The sequence below is a fragment of the Eucyclogobius newberryi genome, unplaced genomic scaffold, assembly GCF_026437365.1.
Source record: "Eucyclogobius newberryi isolate DKJ021-1_F unplaced genomic scaffold, fEucNew1.0.hap1 SCAF_8, whole genome shotgun sequence".
Classification (NCBI taxonomy): domain Eukaryota; kingdom Metazoa; phylum Chordata; class Actinopteri; order Gobiiformes; family Gobiidae; genus Eucyclogobius; species Eucyclogobius newberryi.
Window position 1 is genome coordinate 3,836,862 of NW_027316500.1, and position 13,911 is coordinate 3,850,772.

The 13,911-nt window shown below is 43.6% G+C and overlaps 1 protein-coding gene across 1 annotated transcript in view; it reads left to right on the forward strand.

Moving 5' to 3' along the window:
• cdh5 (cadherin 5) overlaps positions 1-13,911 on the forward strand; it is a 100,871-nt gene that overhangs the window by 47,750 nt on the left and 39,210 nt on the right. The gene's annotated exons all lie outside the window — the stretch shown is intronic.

Sequence of the window (13,911 nt, forward strand, 5' to 3'; positions counted from 1 at the left end):
GGGAGCACAGAGAGCACAGAGAGCACAGGGAGCACAGAGAGCACAGGGAGCACAGAGAGCACAGGGAGCACAGAGAGCACAGGGAGCACAGGGAGCACAGAGAGCACAGGGAGCACAGGGAGCACAGAGAGCACAGGGAGCACAGAGAGCACAGGGAGCACAGAGAGCACAGGGAGCACAGGGAGCACAGGGAGCACAGAGAGCACAGAGAGCACAGGGAGCACAGAGAGCACAGGGAGCACAGAGAGCACAGGGAGCACAGAGAGCACAGGGAGCACAGGGAGCACAGAGAGCACAGGGAGCACAGGGAGCACAGAGAGCACAGGGAGCACAGAGAGCACAGGGAGCACAGAGAGCACAGGGAGCACAGGGAGCACAGGGAGCACAGAGAGCACAGGGAGCACAGGGAGCACAGGGAGCACAGGGAGCACAGAGAGCACAGGGAGCACAGAGAGCACAGGGAGCACAGGGCGCACAGGGAGCACAGGGAGCACAGGAGAGACTGAGGCTCTGAACACAGGGTCTGAACACATTTTCATCAGTAAGAGGCACCACCTTTTTTTATGATGAAATCTTTCACAATGAAATATTATAACTGTTGAATTAAATTCTTGTGAACAATAAGCGAACTCCAAACCTGAGAAGTTTCAAGGCAAAATAGAGTCACACAGGATGACACAGAGAGCGCAGAGAGCACAGGGAGCACAGAGAGCACAGAGAGCACAGAGAGCACAGAGAGCACAGGGAGCACAGGGAGCACAGAGAGCACAGAGAGCACAGAGAGCACAGAGAGCACAGGGAGCACAGGGAGCACAGAGAGCACAGGGAGCACAGAGAGCACAGGGAGCACAGAGAGCACAGGGAGCACAGAGAGCACAGGGAGCACAGGGAGCACAGGGAGCACAGGGAGCACAGGATGACCCGGGCAGCTTCTATCTATCCCTATCCCCCTTGGTTCAAGACTATTGGGCCCCGACACGCCCCTTATGCTATAGACTCCTCAGATACGGGCACGTGCAGGTCACCCCGGGCACGTGCAGGTCATGCAGGTCACCCCGGGCACATGCAGGTCACCCCGGGCACGTGCAAGTCATGCAGGTCACCCCGGGCACATGCAGGTCACCCCGGGCACGTGCAAGTCATGCAGGTCACCCCGGGCACATGCAGGTCACCCCGGGCACGTGCAAGTCATGCAGGTCACCCCGGGCACATGCAGGTCACCCCGGGCACGTGCAGGTCATGCAGGTCACCCCGGGCACATGCAGGTCACCCCGGGCACGTGCAGGTCATGCAGGTCACCCCGGGCACATGCAGGTCACCCCGGGCACATGCAGGTCACCCCGGCACATGCAGGTCATGCAGGTCACCCCGGGCACATGCAGGTCACCCCGGGCACATGCAGGTCATGCAGGTCACCCCGGCCACATGCAGGTCACCCCGGGCACATGCAGGTCATGCAGGTCACCCCGGCCACATGCAGGTCACCCCGGGCACATGCAGGTCACCCCGGGCACATGCAGGTCATGCAGGTCACCCCGGCCACATGCAGGTCACCCCGGCCACATGCAGGTCACCCCGGGCACATGCAGGTCACCCCGGGCACATGCAGGTCATGCAGGTCACCCCGGCCACATGCAGGTCACCCCGGGCACATGCAGGTCACCCTGGGCACATGCAGGTCACCCCGGGCACATGCAGGTCACCCCGGGCACGTGTAGGTCACCCCGGCAGCTTCAGCGTTATTCTGCTTTTACCCTTGTTCCACCTCTATGACTGACCTCACCCCCCCCAGCTGCAGTCCCCATATGAACTCCATGACCCCGTTTCTCTGCTACAGTTTGTGTTGTGACCGTGAGTTCACCGGCTGCAGTTCTGAAGGCTGGGGAACGTCATCACACAGTCGATAACTTTCCCCTTGTGGGGCCCCAGGTGGCGGCCCCAGGTGGCGGCCCCAGGTTCAGGCCGATTCTGCGTGTTTTTTTCTCCTTGGATTATAAGTTGCTATAGATCAATAAGTAGTGCAAGAAATGTTATTTAGAATGAATTACAAATACCGTAATATTAAAATAATTTCCCTCTCAAGTTCGCGCTTTCTTCTATTAAAGCATTTTGACTTTGCCACATCATAACTTACAGGTTACAGGTTCCATACTGATGATTTCTCATATTACGGGCTCTATAAAACGGCCCCTCCATGGCCCTGACTCTACATCAGCTTCTTTAGGATTTAGAGTCAGTCTATGAAGTGGATTATCGGAGCCAACTCAAACAAACTGCACACATTATGATAAAACCAAATATATTACGAAACTAAAAACACTGGCAACCAAATCTATAAAGCTTTCCAAGTGAGAGAGTGGGTACATTTAGAGCAAAGTGCTGGCTGCTCCCAGAGCCACATATACATCACATATACATATATACATCATATATACATATATATATATATATATATATATATATATATATATTCCAGTCGGTCCCTCATCTGAAGAGTGGGTCCAGCTCGACTCAGACGGTCCCTCATCTGCCTGAAGAGTGGGTCCAGCTCCAGTCTCCTTGTGTCCGTCTGTCCGTCTGTGAGAGTCGGATCTCTCCTTCACTGGAACTCCTCCAGGTTTCTACGCTTTTTTCCCAAAGAGGTTTTTTTTGTAGTTTTTCCTGGCCGAGAAGGAGAGTCTAAGGACAGAGGACCCTGGGACATCGTCCCTCGCCACCACAGACATTGTCTGACTTCATCGCCACCACAGACATTGTCCCTGTGGCCCTCAGAGGCAACTGTTGTTGTGATTTTGGGCCTTACAAAAATAAATTGATTTGATTTGATTTGATATATATATATATATATATATATATATATATATATATATATATATATATATATATATATATATATATATATATATATATTATATACATCTATACATCATGTGAGCCGTGCTCTTCATTTAGTCTAGTCGTGTTGTGAACAGGGGCTAATGCTGAACTCCACATTCCCACTGATTATCTCATCTTTGTCATTACCGGGCGATAAATGATAAAAGAGGGTCAAGTAGAGTAACACTGGAAAGGTTTGCGGTAGGTTGTCAGTTCCATTCTGATACGTGCACAGAGCAGCTGCTGCTGTGTCCTTCAGCAAGACACTTCACCAGCCTGGCCCATAGAAGTATGAATGAGCTTCAGTTTTAGTGTTCAGAGAGAAGGTTGACTCCAAATCAAGTACATACTGTATATGATAAAGATACATTTAAAATTAAATCAGTATAACCTACAGTTTTTGTTCGAGTGATGATTTTTAGAGAAATTGTTTTTACAGAGGTTAAAATGTAAATGACTTCAAACTGTGTCATAATTTAAAAAAAAAACAGACTAAACCGAGATATTTTAAGGACACAGATCTCATATCTTGTTGAACTTTGCTTTATTCCACACGGTCCTCTCCCGCTGAGCCTCAGAAAACACAGGGTTTCAACTGTCCCAGATCTGTGAGATGAGGGTCGAGCTCCGAGATCTTCTGTGCTGTTTCTATCCCTTGTGCTTGTCTCAAAGATCGTGCACGAGCACTTTTTCATGTTGTGGAGGCGTCTACTACAGACACCTGTGGGTCGTCCAGACCCCAAAATAACATGAGAATTATGTCCATAAATTATCTCCAGATTCATTCTGAGCATTTCTGCCTCTTATTGCAGTTAGTGCATCCATGCTTACATCATCATGCCAGAGCAAGCTAGCTTTTGTTTCTTAACTTAAGCATTACCAACAGTATTTCTCTATATTTTTGTAATATAAAAACTGATTTTCCACTAATCTTTTTTCCATATTGCCCTCATAATAATACGGATGTGCATATAAAAAAAAAACATTTCTTTGCAACTTAAAGAGCTGCACTTAGTCTTTTTGTTCTGAACCTCTCCGTCAAAGCGCCCTCCTTTGTTGCGTCAGACTTCCTGCCTGTTTACTCCTCATCAGTGGCTGCAGTAGAACACTTTTCATCAGCATCGGCTCCTAACCTTGTCGTACCAAAAGGCCCCTAGGAAAGTGTTGGCGAGCGAGCTAGTCAAATATTCGCACATGAAAGGCCAGGATGAAACATTTAGTTGGAGTGTTACTATTTCATTCAGCGGGTGGATAGATAAACAGAGGAAAAACGGCCCCGTGTGCCTCATACATTTCCCGGGGCCCGGGGGGGACTGACATGGTGCAGCGAGCGGGAGAGAGGAAAGGAGATGGAAGAGGAGGTAGGAGAGGAGATTAGGAAGGATGGATGCAGGCTGGATACACACAATTTATGACACACGGAGAGGTACGAGGTTAGGTCTGTTTGAGCCCTTGCTGTCCTGCTTGAAATCAGGCTCAGACTCGCCATAAAGGCTCAGAGCGTGCACAGAGTCCTTTTGACCTGGTGTAACTTAGATTTGATTTCATCTGGATTTAGATTTGATTTCGCCCTGGTTCATATCCACTTTGGAGCGTGTTGGTCGTTCTGGTTCGTGTTCATGTTTGAGTTCGGTCAAATGAACGCATGCTGGATGAAACAAGAAGAAACTGAGGCAGATTTTTCCAAATATGAAATCATATCAAAAGTGTGAAACTGTAACTTTGATTGAAAACCCGGTGGTGGAGTGGTTAAGGCGGCAGCACGCATGCCAAGCTCCATGTGCAGTGTCAAATCCCGACTCCGACAATTTACTGTATGTCTTCCCTTCTCACGTCTAATAAAGCCTACAGTTTAGACCTGGTTTAGTTCTGTTCAGATCTGCTTGGTTTGGTGTAGTAGTCCTGGTTACAATCTGCTAGTTTAGTTCTGGTTAAGCTTTAGTTTGGTTTAGACTTGGCTTACAAGGTGGTTTATAATTGAGTTCTGTTTTAGCCCTAGTTTAAACCTGATTGTTTCAAATTAGTGCTGGTTTAGAGCTCTATTTCATGCCTTTTCCTGTTTTAGTCCTAGTTTAGTCTTTCTGCTAAGACAAGCAGGCTAAATAAAAGCAGACGGAATAATAAAAAGCTAGAAACATGGGAATAGCGCGCTGGAGAAGATGTGAGAGATGACACGGGAGCAGAAACAGAATAATGGGGCTGTGAGCGGAATACAAAACACTCACACGCCCACCACCAACAAACAGCATTTTCATATCCAAATACCACTATTTCACGTGTTTTAATCGGAAATAGGATTAAAGTATACGGATTTAAGTGTTGTACAAGCCCCGGTGTGACTCATGTAACAGTGTACATTTTACTGCAGTATAAATGCTCTTCATCTTGGCCACGCACAGGTTAGAATGTGTTTTCATTGTTTGCATGGCAGCTCTGCAAAGTATGACTTTTAATCACTGTAATCTTTTTCTTGAACTTGGTGCTGTTAAAGGCACCCAAAGTGCTTTGTGTGAACAAACAAACTAAACTGTTACGATTGGAATATGGGGGGTGAAATAATGTGTATGCGGGAGTGGAAAGTAACTACAAATACTCACGTCTGTGTGATTGAGTAGATATTTAAATGCATACTTTTAGTGTATGTGTGAGTACAACTAGTCCTAATCCTCCCAGCGTACATCTGTCTCACCTCTGTCTCGGCTAAAAATGAGCGCAAAGAATGTGCAAATTGCTGTTTAACACAACTTATTTCCACTTTAAACTGTTGATTTAATCACGTGTTGTACAAAAGACTGATCTAAAAATACTGAAACCATGTTAAATGTAACTAGTACTTTGAATACTTTTTTCCTTGATTCTTCTGACGTTTTCTCAATCTGTGACATGGATTTTTGTTTTTTAAGTCCATAAATCCTCGCCTGACTCGTTTTGAGCATTTCCCCTGACTAATCACGAGCAGTACTACTGTGTACTGAGACCTGGAAAAGAAAAGGCTTGAAATGGACTGAAATAATCTATCTGTTTCCACTGGTTCACTTTGGAGCAGAGGTTCCTAAAGTGTCTCCACAGTCTTAAGTAGACCACACTGGTTCATTTAAGTGATCCAAAGTGGGCCACGAGTGGTAAGAGCTTCCAAAGTGGCCAGGCTCTCTTCAACTCCCGGAACATTTAGCTAAGAAAAGGCTAATGCTATAAAAGCACCACAGACTCGGGAAAACAAGATGTCAAAAAGCAGATGTCAGGACCTCTGGAGCGAACCACTACAAACGGTCCTTTTTTATGACAAAACTAATTACATGTTTTCCTAAAGAACTTTGCCTTATTCCTAATTGATAAAATGTGGTTCCCAACTTTATTTCTCAAACTCATCTCTGCCGAGACTTGCTGAGACTGAGAACCACTCTGATAAATGATGTGCTGATGTGACTCTCATTAAAGGAAACATTTGTTGTGAATAAATATGCTTTTGAATGGTGACATTTTCGCATATACACTTCAGAAATAAAGGTGCTGTAATTGAATGATGTTGTCACTAAAGCTGTAAAATATTGCTTTGGCACCTGAAGTCACCTTGAGTTTTGACGGAGCTCATAACTTGTTATTGGCTGTTTGATGGCAAGTGTCAGCGACGCAGGATGAAGTGTTTCGATTGGCCAAAAGGATTTCTTCGTTCCGAGCGGAAATTGTTGAGGGGAGAAGCAATTTCAGAGCCATTTCAGCTCACAATGTCAATAGATTGTGTTCACATAATGGCAAAGCACACCAAAGTTCCCATATTCTAAAAGCCGAATAAAGGACAGGCTTAAAGTCCAAAGCCTATAAAACAAAGTAAGGCAGTTATGCTTAAAGTTAAAACTAATACATAACTTTGAACAAAGCTTTTGATTGTTATTTTCTAGCGTCAAAACAATAGATAGAATAGATATGTTGTAAATGGACAATATGTTGTCACCTTTATTTTATATTGATTTTAGATTCCAGTGTTCTGCCCAAAATTCTCCAAGGATTTACAGAAATATCTTACTGTCAAAAAACAGGCACTTATTAAGGAAAAATGGCCACAGCGTTGTGGGCCCTATCAAAGCGTGTGATAAATTATATGTTGTATTTTTCACGCTCCAGCACATTTTGCTGCTGGCACAAGTTTTTTTAAATGGACGCCTGTGTTCTTTGACTGACAAAATAATTACAGGCAGCCAACCTTTCGCTGCACTCTGCCAGTCTGCCGTCTCCCTGTAAACCAGCAGCACACACATTTATACAAGACTTTGTTGTTTTGTTTTAGCAAGGTGTTAGCCGTCTTCCACATCAGCCTGCTTCTCCACGGACTCTCAAAAGATTGGGCAAAATTTGTTGCGATGCCGCGTTCAGAAGCTTTGATTTCTTGGCAGGAGAGAGTGTTTTTAAATCGAACATATTTGGACACATAGAGGCATTTGAACCAGACTAACCGAGATGACGACAAAGGAGCGAGGCGCAAGAATGGTTTATTGAATGGATAAACTTTGGAGCTTAAGACGCTGGCGGCAGGTGTAGACGTCAATAACTCGTGTGTGGGGGCTCAAACATGCCATACAGAGGGGGGACGTGACATGTGTTTGTATGTATGCTGCAACGGTCCTTTAGAATATGCAACGCAAACCATGTCACAATGTAATTCCTCATCCAAATTCCAGGGGGCTGTAGTCTGAAGCTGGCTGCGTTTATCCTGAATCAAATTCTCGGACTCAGATTAAGACAAACCCAGACATGAGTGAAGTGGGTTCATAACTACTGAACTAAGCTGTGCACAGAGCAAGGGGCGGGGTCACGGAGCAGAAGGCGGAGTCACGGAGCAGGGGGTGCTGTCACAGAGCAGGGGCGGAGTCACGGAGCAAAGGGCCGAGCCAATAGCAAAGGGCAGAGTCAAGGAGCAGGGGGAGCAGTCACAGATCAGGGGGCGTGGTTGCAGAGCAGAGGGCGGAGTCACAGATCGGGGGCGGAGTCACAGAGCATGGGCCGGAGTTGCAGAGCAGGAGGCACGTCGCAGAGTAGACAGTGGATTCACAGAGGAGGGGGCGGAGTCACAGGGCCATGGGTGGAGTTACACAGCTGGAGGCGGGACCGCAGAGCAGGGGTGGAGTCAGCATCAGCCAACCAATGAGAACAATGAAGGCAGTGGTCTTCAGGCATGAGGAAATGTCACGTCATCATTTTTATCATGTTGAAAAGATAAAATATGATCTAAGTGACCAATCACAGCCACGAGAGGCACACCACAGAGGAAGTCCATCTGAAAATCATGTGTCATAAAGACGCACAGCCAAAGGCACAGTTACATTTGTACATATTTAATCACGTGTTTAATGTAACAGTAGGATTAAAGGTAATAGGAATAATCATCAAAGTGTATCTAATTTAACATGCAATTTAAATCAATAAAAACAATTAGATACATTTAAATAAAGACACAAAAGACCAAACAACACGTGTAATGTGAAAAGCCAGAGAACCAAAGCGTGTCTTAAGACGAGGCTGGTTTGGACGCGGCGGATGCAGAACGTTCCAGAGCCTTTTGGAAGCTCTCAGATGAAGTCACAGTTCTGCATGTTTATTTTACAATAAGATGAGTTGTGAAGGCGCCCAAAAGCACTAACAATGCAGAATAACGTATAGAAGTATACTGTAATGTCTAGCTGGAAGCACAAAGGAAACATTCACCCACAGAAAAACTGTCAAAGTTTCAGCTCTTTGTTACGTCTCAATTCTGCAAAATAGGACTGAAAATTATAGCTCAAAGAACAAATACGCATGCATTATCAAAACGTTTGTCTAAAAAGGGGAACTGTAAGCTTTTAGTTAGAGGGTGAGAAACCATCCTTCCTTTTCCATGGAGTGGTACTAGTATTTTCCTGGCATTAAATACATTGTGAATTGAATAAATAAAGATCGATACAGGCAAAACAGCAAGAAAAGGAAGACGGTTTCGGACCTTTCAGCCTTCTAACTTTGGTATAAGTTATTTGACTTCAGGATGAGTTCAGTGTCTTGGGACATACGGCTTTAGACATGGACAACACAGAGAAGAGGTCTGGGCAAGTGTAGATTATGAGCTGTCGTTGGAGCAGCAGGTGAAATGTCTGGAAGTGGATCTTTTGTTCTCACTATGTCAACATTGCTGTTATTTAAAATGTTGTTGACTTGGGGATTTCTATTATTAATACATTAAAAGTGGACTGGATTACCTCTAAAACTTGACATTTCGCCACTAAAGAGTCGCTTCTCCAAACTTAATAAAGCATGAACAAACTTTATTCATAATGAGTTTATTAAGAGTTTGTTAAGAATGATTCCGTCTTAGTAACTAAATTAACACTCTACTAACTCCTAACCTGTTAATTTCGTAGTTAATGAACCTGAATTATTCTTTATAATTATGTATTCATTATGAATTAAGTCTTGCTCCTGCTTTATTTAGGCTAATTAAGTTGTAGTTATTATAAAGCAGTTCTTTAAATATTTGAATTGTTTTGGAATATGACATCACGGTTGCACCAGAGGCTTGTCCAGGCAATTTATCAAATGTAAGTAGCATTTTGTAAAGCTGCACCATAAAGGAAATGATCGCAATCATGCCTGATCTCGATACTGCGATATCGAGATTATTTTGAAATTATTTTTTCAAACTTTTGGTCCCAGGAATAAAAATAATAATTCCAGTTATAGTAAAAATTAAATAAAAATGCCTTAAAAGTTAAACTGTGTTTGAAAAAAGAAAGAAAGAAATTACTGTTCCTGATTCCTAGCCACCACGTTGTTCACTGGGCCAAAATTGTCACAGAAATGATTATTCTACAAATTAAAAGATATAAGAACTCAATTGTTGTTCAAAAAATGTGTTCGTCGAGTGTAAATTGTGCCAAAGGTTTGGATGGACTTTTGAGTCTCTTTAATGTGATGTCATCCATATGTTTTACACTCAACATCTTTTAGCATCATTTACATTTACAACAGATATTATATAACAAAGTAAATTACATCAAAATTTGAAAATATTTCAAACCAGTCTAAATCAATATTAGCCAATATCAGTAATGTTTCGATGTATAGCTCATCCCTGGCATGATGTATTACATGCAGAATCATGCGAGTTTCCCTAAAACATGTGTCCGTATACTTAATTGTCCCTGAAGAGAAATGTGTCCTCTCCATTCGCCATCAACTTCACAGATCAATATAGAACCACTCAACAGTTTTCACCAAACACGGCCGACACAGGCGACGGGAAGAGGTGCTAAGACTTCCAATGGACATGTCGCTGATGCGTTTCGACGGTGCAAACTTGTTTCTCACAACGTCTACTAAACCCACCAACCCAAACTTCCCTCAAAACCGCCACTCTCCGCTTGCTCCTCCCGACACGTGCGAGCTGCAAAGTGAAGCCTCGTGAAATATTCATCCGAGCAGCTTTTTAAAACCTGCATAAAAACACCCCGGCGCTTTCATTCCTCAGCATAGACACAGCGAGCGCGTGTATCCCAACAGCGAAGTGACAGGACACGACGCTGCTGGCTGCTGCATTACCGGCCACACAATGGGAAGCCCTGGTGTAATGAGATTCAAATGAAAGCGCAAGACAACATTCAGATAAACAATAGAATCCTTAGAGGGGTCGGTTGTGAAAAGACGGGATTAGATTGACGGGACATTTTAAAAATCTTTTATCGAGTTTGTTAAGGCGCCGTCTGTACTGTCCGCCCACACGCACCTGATCGTGAGATGTGTCGGAACAACGTCGCTGAACTTTGGAGCACTTCAGAACTTTTGACGCGTGAGATGTTTTGCTCGGGGGGATGTGGTAAAGAAGCAGAATATGTAAGGTTTCCAAGAAATGGAAGGTTGTTCTTGAAGTCGATCAAGGTTCAGGCAGGACGGAAAAGTCGTTAGAAAACTCGTAGCAAGAGGGTTCCAGTATGTTGCCGTCATGTTCTAGAATTCGATTATGTCCAAACTTCTGATCCTCAAATGTTGAACCTTCTCATTATTTGTTTGGGGTTTGCTTTGTTGGCTCGTCATATTCATTTTTGAGGCAACAATCACGACTTTGGTGTTGAATAATGGTACAATTTCCAGAAGCTATTGAGGAAAGATAATTTCACCTTGATCTTTGTGCACGTTTTTAGTTCACATGGATATGACCAGTAATTACAGAGCTATGAACCATAAACCAGGTCAACAAACCAACAAATCTACTGTAGAATTCTGATTGTCTCCAACTGAATTTAAACTATGATTCTAGAATTATGATGTAACAAGAACCCATTGGGATTTCCAGACCATGTTGGAGTTTGTGTGTTGTCCCTAAGCGTAGAAAAATGCAAAGGTTTTCAAATAAAGTACCTAAGTATTTCACACAGATTTCAATTATTACATTTTTTTCTTTTTCAAAATGGTGAATTTTGAAGATTTTTCAAAGGAATTTCACATTTCAAAGGAAGCAACTAAACTGTCTAAAACTAATCATTTTATTTATCTAGTCATTTATATTTCTACATGTTTGTCAAACCCCGATCTTTTGGCAGGATGACAGATTTATTGCCTTTTAATGTTCTTTCTTTTTCCGCTTGTCTCCACCTGCCTCTGCTTATTTCTCTCTTGAAAAAAGCTTTCCTTCATGACCTTTCCCTTGACCTTTTAGTTCCAGTCCCAAGTCTTGCCCCGTCACAGTAACAGTGTTTCCTGTTAAGAGAAGGACCCCAGTGGACAGTCCGTACTCAGGTGTGAATGGACCTTTGACCTGTCTGAGGCTGCTGCTGTAACCTGCATTATTCATACTGTGTCCCGGGCTAGTGTCATGTGCTTCCAACTACCACTTTTCTTCAACTTTATTCCCTCACTGAGATCCGTATATACAGGGACACACCATAGAGGTTACACAGGAGACTATTAAGTTCAAGTTGTAGTGTACCTTAAGATTGTAATACAAGAAAACACAGAAATGTGAGGCACAATTAAATGTTTCTGAAAGAACTTTGGCACTTGAGCAGGTAATGAACGACACAATAAAGGAGATTTTGTTCTCCTGTTTGTCACATCCATTCTGTTTATTATTAATCATGTGGACATTGTTTTTGAATTTGAGAAGTTTTGACTGCCATCCAGAAGTCATTTTCAATCTGAAGGCACTGAGTAGTCCTGCCCTAAGGGAGGAGCTATAATCTGAAACAGTAATAATTCTCTATCAGATAGATATTTTAGGGCGTAGTCTGACTATTTGTAATCAAAGTCCATCGATGTTGTTGACTTGATGTTGCTCCAGAAAGCTAAAACTGTTCTGTTAATGTTAAAATACAACAAGCTGTGCTAGCATTGCTGTAGCATTTAGCCCGCATCTGCCATTAGCATTGTTGGACATTTATACAAATTTGGGCCATTGGATGACTTTATTCACTTTGTGTCTTTGTGTCCATATTTGGTGATAGAAAAGCTTATCTACATTAAAATGAATGGATTTCTCCCCCACAGAAGTCTGTTCGTGGGCTTCCGGGGGCCGTTCAGTGGCCGAGTAGAAGACAATAATGCAAGGCTCCTTGGGCAGCCGAATTCACACGTGCTTCCCTCTCTCTGTCACATCACATACTACACTGTCCTGCCCAATGAAGCCTAGGGACCAAAACAAAAAATCCTTAAAAACACTGTACAGAAATGTGTCCTCTGCGTTTGACCCATCCTTTGATGCCGCTGGGGCCACCTGGCAAGAGCAGCATTTTACCTCAGAGCCCGAGCACCCTTCTCCGCATCTTGAGCTGGACTTCGATCAGGAGTTTCCAGCTGAATTATATTGTGCATAGTTTAGGTTTACGGGAGAAACCTTAGCAAGGCCCCATCCGGCTCTGGAATCAATCCTTTGACTTCTGGCTGTGATTTTATCCACTCTGCCAACCAAGTTAAGATAACCTTTGTTTGTCTCACAATTGGGGAAAAAGTTTCTATTTTGACTTTTCCATTGCGCGACCTTATGCTCTCCCTTGAATATCCCTTGAATACTTTTACAACAATCAACAGTTTCGACACACGTAGTTTCATCCCGTTTGTTTCTAATGTATGTCTGTCTGCACTGTCCCTGTGGAAATCCAATCTTTTACCCAACTCACACAACCCGAAATGGAATTAGCATGGCCGTCCACGCTAGCCTATTAGCCGTGCGTCCATTGTCCCATTGTGTGCCAGCGTCCTGCTTTACATAACTGAAATCAATTCGCCATCATTTAAGAGCCAGAAGAGTGAGTGTTGTGAAGGGCCTGTTAATTTGTATCCCAAGTAGCACACAGGAAGTGGAGATGAAAGCGGCAATCATTATTTGCGGGCCTTTTGAGGAGCTTGTTTATTTGCATACAGAGCGCTCCAGTGTGATTTGATCTGGAGTGGGTACTGGAGATGCAAAAGAGGAGGGGGCTAAATAATAAGTTGAGTTAGCATTGCACTTCACACTGTGCATAAAAGCCTCACAACTCAATATTAAATCTACGTCTTTGGAGAGCTTGTTGAAAAATAGGACTATCTGGTTGAAATGGTTGAAATCTTGATTTTAGCAGTTTTAAAACTCTTTATTTACTGCACACATGCAGTGTGTAGTCCAGTCTTGATCGTTTGATTTGCAGCGATTCAGAAGCTGGTTTAAAACAGTCATTGTGTTTCAGTGAGTTTATGGAAACTTAGATAGATGTCATTTGTCAAACAATATGGAAACAATGTTGACATTTACTGAAACTAAGATTATCCAGGCTTATTCACGTCACTATACAATCGTAAGAACTAAAATTCTAATACTCGTATGCAGGAGATATTAGTCATTTAAGTTCAGGATAATCTAAAACAGGGGTGCCCAATACGTCGATCGCGATCTACCGGTCGATCTCAGAGGCAGTGAGGGTCGATCCCGCCGAAGCGCAATTCCCGAAGCACAAGCTGTGAAACGCGAGCTGTGAAACGCGAGCCGTGAAACGCACGCTGTGAAACGCACGCTGTGAAACGCACGCTGTGAAACGCACGCTG